The 18,405-nt window shown below is 34.1% G+C and overlaps 1 long non-coding RNA gene across 2 annotated transcripts; it reads left to right on the top strand.

The window, feature by feature from the left end:
* Positions 1-11,507: 11,507 nt before the first annotated feature.
* Positions 11,508-14,486, top strand: LOC141716854 (uncharacterized). 2 transcript variants are annotated; one of them, XR_012573391.1, is made up of 6 exons: positions 11,508-11,624; positions 12,407-12,541; positions 13,467-13,531; positions 13,711-13,742; positions 13,899-14,062; positions 14,350-14,486. It is a non-coding gene; the product is annotated as an uncharacterized LOC141716854 (long non-coding RNA). The 2 variants fall into 2 exon arrangements; XR_012573390.1 differs by lacking the exons at positions 11,508-11,624; positions 12,407-12,541; positions 13,467-13,531 and having other exon boundaries at positions 13,614-13,742.
* Positions 14,487-18,405: the final 3,919 nt, after the last annotated feature.

Genomic DNA, 18,405 nt, shown 5'->3' with positions numbered 1-18,405 from the left:
GACCGAATAAGCTGGATTGGTTTTCAGTTATTTTTAGTCTGGCTTATTTATAAGTATGACTTATGTAAGGTAATGAATAAGAAATAAATATTTGGCCGACGGACTAGCCATACTTAAAGGTTATTTCTCGGTAAGACTTAATTACTTTTGGGTTGTAATAATTATCACTTTGTGGTTTGATTTACTCTATTATGAATGGTTCGTTTGCAAGACAATAACCTGTAAGTGTGTGTGTGTGATAAGTGTAGGGTCGTAAAGTGTGAGTATTTATATATTTTGATGTGAGGTATGTGGTTTATAGTGGTTGAGATGGCATGGCCTCCGAGATCCCTGACCCTGGATTTTGGGGCGCCACACGACGGATGTGCAAGTATAGTCTCGACGGATGAACTCTATAGTCCCGATGAATGACTATTTGACATCCATTGAGTGAGTAGATTATGTACCAAATAAGATTGTAGCACATTTCTACAAACATATTGTGTAGATTCTGTAGGAGTTTATAAGTCATGTTGACTACTAGTGGATATTCAGAATAGGGGGATTAATTGTAAATAAGTAATGTCTTGTAATTATGTATAAATGAAATGGAGTCAAGTGACAAATAGCTACCCAACGAATGATCAACATAGCCACCCGATGGATGATCAACAAAGCTACCCGACGGATGCTTTACAAAGCAACCCGACGGATGATCAACAAAGCTACCCGACGGATGCTTGACAAAGCTACCCGACGGATGATCATATTCAAACATCAGTTGACAGTGACAACACAGTCACATGCGTCGGGTGTTTGAAAAAGGAATGTGGAAGCCTGTTTAGCAGGAATTCAAGAATAAGAAGCATTACCATTTTCATGCAATTGAAAAGATATTCAAAGATGCTGGAAAAGAGTAGTGAAGCAGCATGGAGTTAGACAAGATATATTTTGTTTTATTATCTTGTCTTATTTATATGTATACTTGGTGATATATAAATGAATTTTAGCCAGTAGAATAATTAACAAAGCAAAAACATTTTCAAAGAGAGATAGATAAAGCTGTAGTTGTTAAGAATCTCTCTGTAGTTTGATTGTTCAACTTGTAAAGCAGCTGTGAGCCATTTTAGCTTCACAGAGTTTTATTTGATATATATATATATATATATATATATATATCTGGTGGATACTTTCAAATCCACCAGAAAGTTTTAAAAGTATTTGTTTTTATTGATTTCATATTTTGTCAAGTTAGAACAGTTTTTAATTTAGAAAAAATTTCTAGAATTACATTCAACCCCCTTATGTAATTCTTGTTGTATTGTTAGGGACTAACAATTGGTATCAGAGCAAGCTCTTGAAGTACAAAGAGTGTAAAGATCAAAACAAATAACAAGATGAACAAGAAGGATGTTGGAGTCAAAATTCCTTTTCTGGACAAAGACAATTATCACCACTGGAAGGTGAAAATGCATCTTCATCTTCTTTCTCAAGATGAGGCCTTGTGGATTGCATAGAGAGAGGTCCTCATGTACCAATGAGAGCTGCAACGGGAAATGAGCCATATGTTCCCAAACCAAGGCATGAATGGTCAGACCCTGATATTGAACAAGTCAGGAAAGAGAAGAAGGCCATGAATATTCTATTCAATGGAGTTGATGGTGACATGTTTGACAACATCATTAACTGCAAGACGGCCAAAGAAGTTTGGGATACAATTCAAATAATCTGTGATGCCACTGAACAAGTAAGAGAAAACAAGATGCAGTTACTAATTCAGCAATAGGAGCATTTCCACTGTGAAGAAGGTGAAACTCTCACTGATATTTTTAGTAGATTTCAAAAGCTACTAAATGCTCTGAAGATGCATGGAAGAGTCTATCAAACTAAAGACTCTAATCTCAAGTTCCTTAGATCTCTTCCAAAAGAATGGAAACCAATGACAGTCTCCTTGAGAAATTCACAAGAATACAAGGAGTTTACCCTAGAGAGACTGTATGGCATTCTGAAAACTTATGAGCTTGAAATAGAGCAAGATGAAAGGATGGAAAAAGGAAGGAAGAAAGGAGAGTCCATTGCACTGGTTGCTGAGTTAGAGAAAGAGAAGGAGATGAAGGTAGAAGCTGTTGAATCTACATCAAAGGTCTGTGAAAGCAAGGACAAAGGGTTGGTAGCTGATAAGGAAGATCAATTGAGTCAAGATGACATGGATGATATTGATGAACACTTAGCATTCTTATCCAGAAGGTTTTCCAAGCTCAAGTTCAAAAAGAACTTTGGAACTACTAAGCCAAATAGAAACATGATGGATAAATCAAAATTCAAATGTTTCAAATGTGGCTTAGCTGGTCATTTTGCAAATGAATGCAGAAAGTCAGATTCCAAGAAAAAGTTTGAGCCTGTTGATTATAAATATAAGTACTTTGAGTTGCTTAAGCAAAAGGAAAGGGCTTTCATAACAGAAGAAAATGACTGGGCAGCTACTGGACTAGATGAAAATGAAGAAACAAGCTATGTCAACCTAGCCCTGATGGCCAAGTCTGATGAGACATAAACAAGTTCTTCAAGTAATTAGGTAATCACCACTAACCTAGCATATTTAACTAAAGATGAGTGTAATGATGCAATTAATGATATGTCCACAGAATTATATCACTTGCGTGTTACTCTTAAGTCTCGCACCAAAGAAAATACTAAAATTAAAGAAAACAATTTGTTTTTAAGTGAGAGGAACAATGTGCTAGAGTCTCAGTTCATTGAATTTGAAAAATTAAGAATTGAGTGTAAGATTGCTAAGGAGGAATTAATTGAGTCCTTGAAGAAAGAAGAAATTTTGAAGAAGCAGCTTGATCGTGAACAAGAAGTGATCAAGGCATGGAAATCATCCAGAGATGTCCATGCTCAAATCACTAAAGTTCAAGAAATTGAGTCCTTTTGTGATGCAGCCTGGAAGAAAAGCAAGGAGAAGATGGAATCCAATTTGGTTGAAGGACAGTCTACAGATGTGGACTCGACGGATGATGAAGATCATCCATCGGATAATCAAAATGATTATTCATCGAGTGAAAGAGAGTAACATCCGTCTGCTATGAGTAAACCAGTGAGCTAAGCCAAGCTAGCCAAGCTGAATGAGAAATATAGATCTGTCACCAAAAATTTTGTTCCAAGAGAATCAAGTCAAGTCAAGAAGGAAAAGAAGGTCAATGTTGGTCATCTGTCCATCAAGCAATTTAATGACAGATTAGAAAAGATTGAGGTTAAAACAGATGCTAAAAAGAAGAACAGTAGAAATGGGAAAGTAGGAATTAACAAACATAACAACTACACACCTGATAAATATGCTCCTAGAAAAATCTGTGTTAAGTGTGGTAGTGTTAATCATTTGTCTGTTAATTGCAAAATTGCCATGCCTACTTTCATGACTGTACCTCCTTCTTTTCCCAACATGAATGCCATGCCTGCCATGCCTATGAATGCTATGTCTGCTCAGAATATGAATGCATAATTTGCTGCTATGCCATTTGCACCTAATCCTTATTATTCTGTATTTAGTATGCATCAAATGCCATTTAGCATGCCCTACTGGAATAATATGTTTACAAATAACATGCCTTTTCCTGTTAATCAAATTGCGCATAAAAATTCTGCTCAAATGACTGGTTTCAAAGGCCCATCTCAAATGACCAAGGATGAATCAGAAATTCCCAAGTCAAATGAGATTAAGCCTAAGAAACCAAAGAAAAAAGCTAACAAGGCAGGACCCAAGGAAACTTGGGTACCAAAATCAACTTGATCTGAATTTTATGTGTGCAGGGAAATAGAAATAATCTTTGGTATCTGGATAGTGGTTGCTCAAGGCACATGACTGGAGATTCTACCCTGCTCACTGAGTTCAAGGAAAGAGCTGGCCCAAGTATTACTTTTGGAAGATGACAACAAGGGTTTTACTCTGGGATATGGCTTGATTTCTAAAGACAATGTCATCATTGAAGAGGTTTCCCTAGTGGATGGTCTCAAGCATAATATGTTGAGTATCAGTTAGCTTTGCGATAAGGGCAACACAATAACATTCAATTCAGTAGCATGTGTTGTGAAAAATAAAAGAAGCAACAAAGTGGTTCTCACTGGAGTGAGAAAAGGGAATGTGTATCTGGATGACTTTAACTCATCAAATGCAGAATCTATCACTTGCCTTCTCACTAAAGTAAGTCAAGATGAAAGTTGGCTATGGCACAAGAAGCTGTCCCATCTAAACTTCAAGACCATGAATGAGCTTGTCAAGAAAGAACTGGTTAGAGGTATCCCTCAAGTGGAGTTTACAAAAGATGGACTGTGTGATGCTTGCCAAAAGGGAAAGCAAATCAAAGCATCATTCAGAAAGAAGCTCGATTTAACAATTGAAGAACCTTCGCAATTACTACACATGGATTTGTTTCGACCATTCAATGTGTTGTCCATTTCAAGGAAAAGATTTTGCCTAGTAATTGTGGATGATTTCTCAAAGTTCTCTTGGACATATTTCCTAAAGTCTAAAGATGAAGCTAGTGAAATCATTATCAATCATATAAGGCAAGTCAACAATCATCTTGATTTTAAGGTAAGAAGAATCAGAAGTGACAATGGAACTGAGTTCAAGAATTCTGTGATGAGATCATTTTGTGAAGAAATTGGGATTATGCATGAGTTTTCTGCAGCAAGAAATCCACAACAAAATGGAGTAGTGGAAAGAAAGAATATATCCCTTATTGAAGCTGGAAGGATAATGCTAGAAGAATCAAAGTTACCTACATACTTTTGGGCTGAAGCTGTCAATACTTCCTGCTACACTTAAAATATCTCTTTGGTGAATCAAGCAAAGTGCATGACTCCCTACCAATTATTCAAGAATAAGAAACTAACTCTAAATTTTCTTCATGTCTTTGGCTGCAAATGTTATATCTTGAAGAATCAAACTGATCAACATGGGAAGTTTAATGCTAAAGCTGATGAAGGAATTTTTGTTAGATATGCTGTGGGAAAAGCATATAGAGTCTACAATCTAAGAACCAACATTGTTGTGGAATCAATACATGTTGTGTTTGATGACAAAAAGATTGAAGGACCGCAAGATGGAGTTTTTCATGAGAGCCTCAGGTTTGATAATGTGGAGATGGTTAGTGATGACAGTGATGATGAGAGCGATCAAAAAATAATTACTAAGGATAATGCAGAAAAATCTACAACTAATGAAGCTCATAACTCAACATCCATCGAGTTACAAAATACTTCATCCTTCAGGAGACAATCTGCCTTATCCGTCGAGAGACAATCAGCCTCATTCACCGGGACTCAAAGTGAATCATCCGTCGGGTCATTAAGAGAAGCTGAAAGTCAAGGTAGATTACTCACAGAAGGTTCCCCTTTCTCAAATCAAAGATTCACAAACTCAGGGGGAGTTTCTCATAATCAAAACTCAGTCACACATCAAGACAACAATGAGGCCTCTTCATCTAGAGCAAATCTACCTCAACAGAGAAAATGGACAAGAGATCACCCCTATGAGCTAATTATTGGTGATGCATCTTCTAGAGTTCAGACAAGAAAAGCAACTCAAGAAGAATGTCTGTACAACAGCTTCCTTTCTAAGGAAGAACCAAAGAAGGTAGAAGAAGCTCTGTTGGGTCCTAATTGAATTTTAGCTATGCAGGAAGAGCTAAACCAATTTGAAAGGAACAATGTTTGAAAGCTGGTACCCAAGCCTAGAGGAAAGAACTCAGTTGACAACAAGATGGATGAAAATGACATAGTTATAAGAAACAAAGCTAGATTGGTTGCTAAGGGATATTGTCAACAAGAGGAAATTAATTTTGATGAAACCTTTGCTCCTGTTGCAAGACTAGATGTAACACCCTCAAATTCGGGGTCAGAGAATTTGGTCGTCACTATAAAACCTCAATCCAAATTAACCTGTTAAATCGATAAATAAATGCCAGCGGAAGATATTTATTATTTATGACCCCAGACTACTCCAAGATTTTTTAAGGTTACAGTTTTAGAAACAAGAATTCCAAATTCCATAAATAATCTTCACTTCCTTTTAAAACTCTCTTCAACAAATTCAAACTCAAAGCTAAACCCACTAGTATAACTTCGAAAAGAAGTATACTAGGCCCGCCTATAAAATAACACAATTATTATATAATATAATATAAGAAACTTTATATAATAAAACTTACACTAGTTCGTAAACCGTGGACCAACCATCGTCCAAAAGCTTCTTCTTTCCTTCCTCGAATTACGCGGCCAAACATCACAAGCTAATCCTCACTGGAGGTTAAATTTCAAAACAGGCAAGTATGAGTGGAAGAAATGCTCAGCAAGATCATTATAGAAAATATAGGGTCATTTTGATATAAAACCGACATCTGCATTAGAGCAGAACATTTAAAATCATAATTGCTCAATAATTTTTTTTAGTTGAGGAACCCCATAATTGATTCCTTAATTGTATTCAAAACCATTTTGATATTTTTGAGCGAAATGCTTCAGCAATACTTTGAATCTTGACGAGAATAAAACTCGTAAAATAGTGTTTACGGAAATATCGTAAACCATAATAACATGAAACAATGATTATGAATTGAATCATAAACTTTACTCAAAACCGAACTCTTGAAATTAATACTTATTTTGCTGTCATATCAAATTGGATATCAATACGAACTTTGATGCTCACAACATCCCATAATGAAGTCAACATCAATCATCTATACTATTACCACCTTTGATATTTAACAACAACGTAAGTATCAACATAAATCAGAATCTGAATTAAAACTGCATTTTACCATTATTCCAAAACAGAAACAGTTGATAAATCATTTATTCTATGAATATCAAAAACGATATGATAATTTAGATTGGGATCATTCTCCAATGGACGTACTATCACATACTGATCAACCCGTGTGATAGCACTGAGTCATGATTCATATAAACATGACCCCAAAAATACGAGTACTCAAATAAAAGGCAATATGCCTGCTTGTGGCAAAAATTGTGTCATAATATTTCATATGACACTTAGAAATAGCCCTCCGCTGGACCATCCGTCCCGGTCACTTATGCAATTATGATCCAATCTTAAAACCTTTTATTGAAAAGGGGTCATAATAATTGACACCTGAAATAATTTTATTCCCCCATTTACTCGGGCAGGAATACTCGCAAAACCAACTCATTTTTCTCAAAACCCAAAACATATATGAATCCATTCATTTGATAAGTAAAATCACTTAGCTACTCTGAACATAGAATAGCAGAAGAGTATTTGCATGATAATTCAGCGATATGTAAAACATTTATCTATTCCGAACTGAGAATAGGGAAAGCAATACTTGCATAAGAAAATTTAGAATAAATATCACTTGAAAAAGAAATGATGATAGGGATACTTGCCTTTGAGATTTAGCAGTAAGTCACACTCGCAAAGACGCATTTATTCTGATACTCTGTCTCAAAATATCACTGTCTTTATTATTCTAATCCTTTGGCCTGCTGCTCATGCAATGCCATAACCCAATATTCCATACTATTTAACTCTAGTCTTCATCCATTCCATCTGGTCCAGATCGTCTTGAAAGACTCGCATCTATAATTAAAAGATATAGCTTTAATCGTCTAAACGATAATAACTCGACAATTGCGCGTCAAAACCCTATCGTCTACCTATACGATAGCCCGCGTATAAAGAAAACAGACAAACACAAACACAAGACCATTGACCCACTTACACACGTAATTTATATAGCACGTAAGCACATAACTCATGTATCACATAATTCATATCACATATGACTCAGTTCGCCAAAAGTTTCGACTCAATACGTTTAAAATTGAAATCGGGTCAAAAATATGATTTTTCAGCCACTACGCGACTCAGAATTAATTTGTAAAACAAGAGATCTTTCAAAACAAAAGGATTTGGGTCTCGAAAGTATTTTTAATGAAAGCGAAATATTTTTCTGAGTCTATACGCGTTCATTTCGTATTAAACGGACAAACGGTTTATTTTCTACGAATAAAATACGAATAAATGGGAATAAATCAATTAATATTAATATTAATTGATTTTTAAATACCAAAATATAATTTTTAAAAGCTTAAAAGTAATATTTAGGAATTATTTGAATTAATTATAAATAATTTACATTTATTTAACTATTTACAAATGAAATTAATTGATTAAACGATTTTAATCAATTGATTAAATTCATAAATAATTAACTAAAATGAACTATAAATAATTAAATCAAATTAGATTTTTGAAAATAATAAAAAAATATTTTTTGAAATTTAAAACAATTAAGAAAATAATTCTTTCAGGATTTAAAATAATAAGTAAATGATTTTAAAATTAAAATAAATGATTTTTTTAAAATAAGAAAATGAATTTTGATTTATTTTTAAAACTGAAAATCTGGAAACATAATTTGAATTAGGGGTTAGGGTTTAGGTGGATCGAACCCGGGTCAAAAGAAATAACCCACCGGGTCGCCAAGAACTCAGGTGGGTTGGGGATGAACACCGCCGGAGTTCTGGGTTTTCCGGAATCCGGCCGGTGACTCGCCAACTCCGGCCGAGTTCCGGCACCCCTCAAAACCACTGCAAACATTGCAATTTTTGTCTCTAATCAGTTCCAAATCCTTCCAGCAACTCAGTTTCAACCATACCAACTTTCAACCTCAATCCGAGCTCTAATTCCTGCGAAATTCGATCCCTTTCCGATGAACCGAATCGGAAAAACTCGATTTTAACCAAATCAGTACCAAAACTCGAGTTCTTGTTATCAAAACGAAGCCCAGATTAATTAAAAACTGACCCAATCATCAAACATAACGAAGAACATCACTATAACCTCAAAAATTGAATTGAAAAATTGAAAAAAACTTAAAACTCAAACTCACTCAAATCGGAATCAAAATTAACGAAATAAGCTACTAAACCATTCCTTGTAATCCGAGGAACAATTATCCATCAACAAAAACAACAAACAATTACTCTAGAATCAAAACGAATTTAAATAACAAAATTATGAAAAATATGAAATAGTAGTATAATTAACCTTTGCTAACGATGCTTATATCAGAAGATAGAGCATGAAGAGAGCTTCAAATCGACTATTCGAACTTCAAAAACGGAATTCAGAATCATAGGAAACCAGTGGATTGATCTTTAGAGGTTCAAGAACACCCCCACACCCCCTTTTCTTTTTATGATTTTTATTGTATTTTTTTTATAATTTTTCTGAAAAATAAATTAGAATAAAACAATATAAATTACTATTTATATTAATCAGAGAATTATATCCTCAAATTAATTAAGGGTGTTTTTATCCCCTAATTAAAGTAATTAGGCCCAAAATACTAATTTCGGGGGAATATTTTTAAAAGCGATAAGATATAAGGTTTGTATCGAAATTTCCTAAAATTCGCGAATAATTCAAAAATACAACAATATAGGATATTTGAAATACGAGTAATTCTCTAAAAATATAAACGTAAATTGTGTGGGCTTTGACGTCCCGGTGGGGTCCCGGTTCATTTATTTTTGAAAAATAGAAACGATACTTAAATTAGCAGAAAAACCCGAAAATACACAAAATACATTCAACACACAGAAAATGAGATAAGAAGAGTAACTCGATAGAGACGCAAATAAGCATGCGTCCAAATTACGGATCAATTCATAAAAAAGCCATTTAAACACGTAACGAGTATCCCATAGGATCATATCGGATCCGAAAATAGATTACTAAGTAACTATAAAATGATATAATTTTATATCAGAATTGGATAATTATCAAAATTGAGCTTCTTATAAAACACCATATGAGAAAATAATGTAAAAAATCCCGTCTTTTGAGAATAGTGGTTTTGTTGATTTATCAAAACGACTGTCGTATCGAAAATTTTACGCCAGGACGCGTACGGGTCAATCCGTAATCCGGAATGAAAAAGTTAAAATACGAAAAATGTCCGGAATTACCAGATTAGGTTAGGAAGGAGTTTTCGGAAAAGTTTCGGGTTGTAAAAACGCAAAAACGGTTGAGGTTGGACGATTCCCGGTTTAATAAAATAGTTTTGTAATTACTCAGAAAATAATTAATGAATCCATAAATCATTATAAACTCATATAATAGCCCAAAAATTACCAGAAAAATATCACAATTATCTATATTTTATTCTAGACATATAAAAATTAAAATACTCAAAGAATATCATATATAAACATCCAAAACATCAACTCCAATTACCAAATAATTCACTAAAATTCACATAGAAATCACATAAACAATTCCAAATAATTATAATAATAATATCTGAAAATATGGGATAGTACACTAGAAGCCATCAGAATTTTCCTAGCCTATGCAGCTCATGCCAATTTCAAAGTCTATCAAATGGATGTCAAAAGTGCCTTTCTGAATGGAGATTTGGAGGAGGAAGTTTATGTAAGTCAGCCTCCTGGTTTTGAAGATCCAAATTTACCTAATCATGTATATTATCTTTTGAAAACACTTTATGGATTGAAGCAAACACCTAGAGCCTGGTATGCCACTTTGTCAAAGTTTCTTTTAGAGAATCACTTCACTAGAGGTACTGTAGATAAAACTTTATTCTTTAGAAATGTTAATGGCTCTAGCAACTTGTTCAAATTTATGTAGATGCCATTATATTTGGCTCTACAGATGAAAAACTTTGCAAAAAGTTTGTCAAATTGATGCAAAGTAAGTATGAAATGAGCATGATGGGAGAACTAACTTACTTTCTTGGTTTACAACACTACGCCATAGATGGCCTATCGCAATAGTTTGATCAGTAGTGTTACAAATTAATGTTACATTAGCTATTCTCATCTTTGTCTACCGCAACATCGCATATTTGATGTTACCATAACCTTTCCAGCATGTTACTATAGATAGGAAGTGTTACACACTGCAACATGTTTAAACTTGTGTTACCATAGAGTATAAAGGAATAAAATATTATCCTTTTACAAAATATTTAAATATAAATAAAATATTTGAATTTAAATTAATTAATTTTGTAATACATTTAAGTAGTAATTTATAAATATAATTTTAATAAAATAAGTGAATAATTACATTTTTTTTAAATATTAAATCAATAATTTGGTTACAATATATAAAGATAATGATATTTTTAAAAGAAAAAAAAATAAAATACAAAATTAGAGGAGAGTTTGACAAGCCGGGTAAAATTTGGGAAAGCGGCAATTTTTTGCACACAGGCGGTAGGTTAAATTTTTTGAACCAAGTCAAAAAGCTAAACTATTATCAACAGTCTCATTCTTTATCTCTCAGTTCATTCTCTCTCTCTCTCTCATCGCTCTCTCGGCCATTCTCTACCTTTTTCTCTGGTTTGAGAGTATTATAAATCAATTTGTATTCAATATAAAGCTAATCGTTCACAGATTGATGGATATGGGGCTATTTGAACGAATTCGAGATTTAGACCAAATTAGGGTTTTTTTTGAATTGGGGGTTTTAATTGGTTTTATCTCTTTGTTTCAGGGTTAGTTTGGTTTATTTTGGTTCTAACTAAATTTCTAAGCTTAGGCTTATCTTGCACTTCTACATTAAGGTACTCATCTTTTTTATCCCTCTCTCTGGTTTTATGTGATGTTTTGTGGTTAGTAATGTCGATAAGAGTAGGAGGACACCGATATAATGATATTAGTGTGTAATTGCAATTGTTTCCGATATACTTGCACTTTATTTCATGATATGTGATGTTTTGTTGTTAGTAATGTAGATAAATTGGGGGAATAACGGAATGCTTGAAGTGGTGTGTAGCATTGCCCTAATTTTAGAAATTCGGTTATTTCAGATGGGTTTGGTACTTGAGCCTGTACTATATGTTAGTAATGTCGTTAATAATGAGGAATAACTAAATAATTAAAAGTGTGGCGAATTGTGGTATATACATATATATGTTAAGTGTGAATAATATAAAGACTGTGAATTTATCGAGTTCAATTTATTGCTTTAAGTTGTTGTATATATACATATATGTTTGTTGTGAATTTATCGGTGTTTGTTTTCTCAAAGACATACTACAGGAACAGGGTTGTAGTAACCACTCGCGAACCGGACTGTGTCCCTGCACAGTTTGGTTTTGTGACCATTGATAAGTTTAGCATTTTAGATGCAGTGCTCCTGGTGATTATTCAGTCTCCTCCTGGTTATCAGTTATCTTCAGTTATCAAAATTTTGTTTGGCGCTTTACAGTAATGATAGTTATATCTTAATCATTGCTTATTGCTTTACAATATGTTGGAAGTATGCATTTTGTTCGCAGTACTCATGATTGATATGAGATTTGTTTTATTGAATTATGTTACTAAACCAGTAATATATTGACAGATTAATCCCCTTGCCGAGACTTCAGATTACAAGTTGGTAGCTGCGGATACCAAACTGAACTTTGATGACGATGCTTACTTCTGGCAGAAGAAGATTTTTGCTCTTCGTGATCCATCTCAGGAAGATCCCCGTGAGGTATAGTGTTAACATTCCCTTGAACATATGTTATTCACTTCTTTATGTCATTAAAGTTTACGGTATATGTTTTTATATCGTGTTCCTATACTTGTTACCGTCATTAATATTTTGTTAGCTAAGTTGGCTGAAGTATTATTTCAATATGAATGGTAATTTGACCTTTATGGTGATGTTCCTACTTCAGTGTTTTACTTGTAACAATTAATTGTTATAAGACAGACTTCTATTAGAGAAAGCTTTCACGCTTGAATTTGAATTTACAGTCTTAAGAAATGACATAATATTTGGAAATTGCTGTATGCTTATAAGAACTTTGGATAATATTAAGTTATTCTGAATTTTTAGTTAGCACCTTTGCTGGTATCTCTATAGACTATAGGTAAGAGAGGGATGCACATTACGAGAAAGAAATAAGAATTAAAAATAAAATGGTGAAAATTTTCTGCTAGGTAACATAATCTTTGTAAATAATGAAGCTAGTTACTAAAAATATAGGTTTTTTAGCAGGAACAACAAATGAGATCTACGACTACTGTTAAAATCTGTTACATCGATAATTGAATGTTATCAAATTTTATTGTTTATTTGAATAGTCAATTGGTTTGCTTCTATGTTTAGTCAATGCGGAAACTTGAGGATTGTTCTAATGATCTGTTGAGAGTTTATTATGATATTTTAGCGGTACTCTAAATCTACAGGAGAGTGAAACTTCTAATATATATACATGTATTTGATAATATAATTTGGATATTCATCTTATTTTGATATACATCAGGTACTACTGTTGCTATTTGGAGAATACCAGATACAAATCTCTTCTTATTTTTTCAGGTCCATAGCACCTGTATAGCAAATCATTTATTTCCTTTAAGAAAACCCTTTTCTTTACTTGATTTTTGTGTCTTGTTTCACACTTTTGTAGACGGAAGTTTAATCTTTGATAAACTTGGGAGACGGCCTTTATTACTTGGAGGTGTTTCCGGAATGGTAAGGTCATATATTTATTAAAAAAGTACAACTGGTCATAACTTCTTTATATCATTGTCAGCTTTAACGAACAATAACAAGGCTGTTTCATAACATTTTTTCTGTGCTGCATGTAATCTCTTTATTTCTTCTGGGATTGTAATATACTTTTCTGGATAATACACCTGATGTGGCTGTAGGCGGGCTGCTGTTTTATGTTGGATGTTATCAGGTGCATGCAATTTTTTTGTTTGTTTATATATTCATATTTATCCCTCGAGACTTTAGTATATTAAATATCTTAATTTAAAGTAATCCATTCAGTTGCAACTTGCAACACGTGAGTATTATATGGAGCCTCATAACATGATGTGTGCTCTGCTTTTAGATGAAGCAACTAGGCACTTGATGTCGAATCCGAGAGAATTGTTCAAGAAGCATTAGACAGGTTAATGATTAATAGAACAACTGTCATTGTGGCACATCGCTGGAGCACAGTTAGAAATGTTGATTTGATTGCAGTGATTCATTGTGGAAAGATGGTTGAAAAAGGTATCTCCTGGAAAAGTCATGAAGCTTGTTCAATTTTTTTATTTTTGTGCTACACATGATTGAGGCTGCCTTAGAAGCTAGGTGTCTTTGTCTTAACCATCTTCTTCAACTCTTGTTATTAAAGTAGAAGTATCCATTATCTAACTTATGATCAGAAGATTATCACATCTATTAACTAAACATGCTTTGCAGTACTTAATAATTAATGTTTAGTGTGTGACTCTTAGTCATTGCGTTTTATTCTCAGTAGATTGCTTTTACTAATTACTTGTTTAATTTTGATTCAGTGACTTGGTGAGATGTACAAGAGGAAGATGAACAAATATCTTGAGGTGTCTAAGCTCCTCGCTAAAGAGAAACCCTTGCAAGACCAAGACAAGCTGGAGATGACACCCAAGAGCGCACACGAAAATTTTGCTTAACCGCTGTCCATTTAACCATGTAGTTTTTATATTAATACCAAAACTGTGTTCTCATTTTTGTTCATTTTTATTCTCATTTTTGTTTATTTGGTTGACTTGGATGAAAAACAGATTTTAATGGCATGTTAAATTTACAAACCATTCCTGTCAATTTTTTTTTTGAGAAATATGTTTTACTAGGTACTTAAAATGTTACAAACAAATTGGTATAATACAAAACATTAATGTTATAATATGTATCAAATGTAACATTAAAGTATGTCTATAGTATCACATTATGTATGTGGGCCCCACTGGTGGGCCCCATCTTTTTTGAAAATTCTAAGTCCAAAGGTAACATACATATTGTGATACTATAGACATAGATTGATGTTACCTTTGACAGCTATTGTAACACAAATGTGAACGTTACACCAGGGCAAAAGTAATGTTACCTTAGGGGCCAAAGGTAACTCGAAAAAAAGCAACTTAATTTTTATGTTACCTTAGGGCATTTTCTGGCTATGGTAACATTTTTTTGGGCCTGTTGTAACATTTTCTTGGTGTTGCTATAGGCCATTTATGGTGTAGTGCAAGTTAAGCAAGTTAGTGATGGAATATTCATTAGTCAAACTAAATACATTTATGATCTTTTAAAGAAGTTTGAACTAATGGATTGCACATCTGCAAAAACTCCCATGGCCACTGCAACTAAACCTGAATTAAACACTATTAATGGTCTGTGGATATTTCAAATTATAGAGGCATGGTTGGCTCACTTCTATACTTAACAGCTAGTAGGCCAGATATAATATTTTCTACATGTCTCTATGCTAGATTTCAAGCTGACCCTAGAAAATCTCACTTAATTGCTATTAAGAGAATTTTCAGATATCTCAAAGGTACACCAAAACTTGGCATTTGGTACCCTAGAGATTCTGGTTTTGATCTAACTGGTTATCCTGATGCAGATTATGCAGGTTGTAGAATTGATAGAAAAAGTACAACAGGAACCTGTCAATTTCTAGGAAACAAGCTAGTGTCCTGGTTTAGTAAAAAGCAAAATTCAGTTTCTACTTCTACAGCAGAAGCTGAATATATTGCTGCTAGTAGTTGCTGTGCACAGATTTTGTGGATGAAAAACCAATTGCTAGACTATGGTCTGCAAGTGGAAAGAATTCCTATTTTCTGTGATAACACAAGTGTAATTGTCATTACTGAGAATCCAGTACAACATTCAAGGACAAAGCACATAGACATTAAATACCACTTCATTAGGGAGCATGTAATGAATGGTACTGTGGAACTTCATTTTGTTCCAAGTGAAAAGTAGCTTGTAGATATATTTACCAAGCCACTAGATGAATCCACCTTTTCAGGGTTGGTAAGTGAATTAGGTATGCTTAATTATTCTTGAATTATTTCAGATATTTTTCTTGCAAGTTGCAATGCAGCTAGAAATTTAATTGATTTTTCTGCTTTGGATGAAATTTTGGCTAAGTCAAAATTTACATCCCGACGGATGATCATTATCCATCGAGTCTGATCATCCGTCGGAATAGAATATCTAAAATCAATTACCTTTCTGGATTATTTTTAATAACCCAACGGATAAAATGATTTATCCTCATCCGTCGAGTTGTCCAAATCATAGTCGTTAATTCTCCGAACATCATCCATCGAGTTTACTTACAGACTGTAAGTATATTTCGACGGATGATTGATAGAATTATGACAATTTATTTTAATTTAAACGGATATTTTGGGCTATTTTGATTGGTTCTTTATTACTTTTGTCAGTTTATTTTTATGAGAGTATAAAAGCAAAATTCATTTTCATTCCTTTTCTTTTATCACTCTCAATTTATTTGCTCTAATTTCTTTCTTCCTCAAAATCAATCACTCTCTCTCTCTCTCTGCAAATTTCAATTTCTAAAAATGGCACAAGTCGTCAAAATCATGTCTCAAACTGGATACATCTATGAGAAAAACAACTTCACAGCTCTAGTGAACAAGGAGATTCAACAGTCTGGTAATTACTACAAAATGATGGATTTTGTGAAAAGCTGTAAACTCAACTATGCTATGCTGGAGTCTCCCATTATCTACTGTGAGGTTGTAGAGGAGATATAAAAACTGCAGTGTACAACTCAACTGACAAGACCATCACTTTCACTCTTAAAGGTAAGCAGTTTTGTGTTAATAGTGATATTGTCAAAGCATGCTTTAGAATTCCTGATAATACTGTTACTCCACACACAAACACTGATATAGTTAACAGGTTAAATTCCATGGGCTATGCACTCACTACCTCTAAATTAAGTGAAATTAGAAGGTTGGGTCTTAGGAAAGAATGGAGTTATCTGTGTGATGTGGTAACTAAAGTGTTTTCTGGTAAGATTAGTAACTTTGACTCTGTTAACATCTCTATGCTTAACATACTTTACATGCTAGTTACTGATAAATATTTCAATTTCAGTGATTTGGTCTTGTTTGAGTTAGGGTATAAGTTAGGAGAACTCAATAAGAGGGGTAAGAGTGTGTATTATGCTAGATTTTTCATGATGCTTGCTAACCACCTCATTGAGGATATTGTGATTGAGAACCCAACCAACAAGCTGAATTGTTGGGTTCAAGAAAGAAGAATTATTGCAGAACTTAATAGAGCAGACCACCACAAAGAGGTGCCCCTCTTCTATTTTTCCAGTAATGGAGGGACCTCAGGTAAGTGAGGTAATTTCTACTGTCTCCACTCTTCCAACCTCACATATTTCTTTGCCTTCTAGTATAACAATGGAATCTGTGTCAATGACCAAACAGATGCCTACCCAAGCTACCAAAACAAAGGTTTCAAAAACAAAAACAAAGAAAGCCCCCTCTGGTGTCTCTCAAAAGATACCAGTTACAATACCTACTAAACAAAAGAGGGGAGTGTGAAGGTGGGTAAGAAAGGTGAGAGACAGGGTGAAAATCAAAGAAGCCCTAAGAATAAGGATGGTGAGAAAAGTGTACCCAAACCTAGTCGCACCACAGTTTCCCAACTAATTGTGGTTGTTAATAAGGATATAAGATCAACTCTAGTTTCATCCTCCGAAAAGGATGTAACTATTAAAACAAGCTCCCAGCTAGGATCACAGAACAAAAGGGGTAGGGACACAAGTTCACCATAAACTTATACTAGAAAGAAGAAATCTAAAAGCCTTGGGGATGCACAGGGCATACACATAGTGCAAAATGGAGCCAAAGACCCAGTCACTGCACCATCTCAAATTCATATTGATGTGTCTCCAACAAATGTGGAGTCACAGCCAAAATCTATACAAAATGAAACACCTCAAACACCAAATTCTCCCACTCACTCAGTGGATGTAGATATGATTCATACATCTCAACCAAATTCTCCATCTTTAACTCTGTTGGAGAAGTCAAAAATCCATGCAAGTGAGCATCATCTTCTAAATGATTTGTTGGCTCACTTGCCATTTCTTTCTGAAACTATTAAGATATATGTGCCAAAATTTTCATCAATCTGCACAGAGTCTACAATAGTCTCCACTCTAAACTCATTCATTTCTACTCTCTCGATGGATATTGTTCATCCATCGAGTGGTGATTGTATTCTGACGGATGTGCCTAACAGCAGTCATCCGTCAGATAGTCAAATTACTACCCCGATGGATATTTCTCATCCGTCGGGAGTCTCTGCATAACTTCAAAGCTTAACAATAGTCACAAGTGCAGATGACTTAGTAATTGTACAATCACTTTTAGGTTTGAGGGAATGTAGTGAACTGACTGAGAGTCTGGGTTGCTCCCAGGAAAAAGGAGAGGAAAAGAGTGAATTAATGCAGTCCATTTCTTCAGGACTGACAAAAGTGAGTGAGAGGAGTCCCACCTTAGATGGTGAAGGTGAGGGTGTGAGGATGGGAAGCCAAGGGGAGC

This window comes from Apium graveolens, chromosome 4 (assembly GCF_009905375.1).
Source record: "Apium graveolens cultivar Ventura chromosome 4, ASM990537v1, whole genome shotgun sequence".
Lineage (NCBI taxonomy): Eukaryota > Viridiplantae > Streptophyta > Magnoliopsida > Apiales > Apiaceae > Apium > Apium graveolens.
The sequence above is the reverse complement of the archived record's forward strand: the minus strand, read 5'-3'. Positions and strand labels throughout refer to the sequence as shown.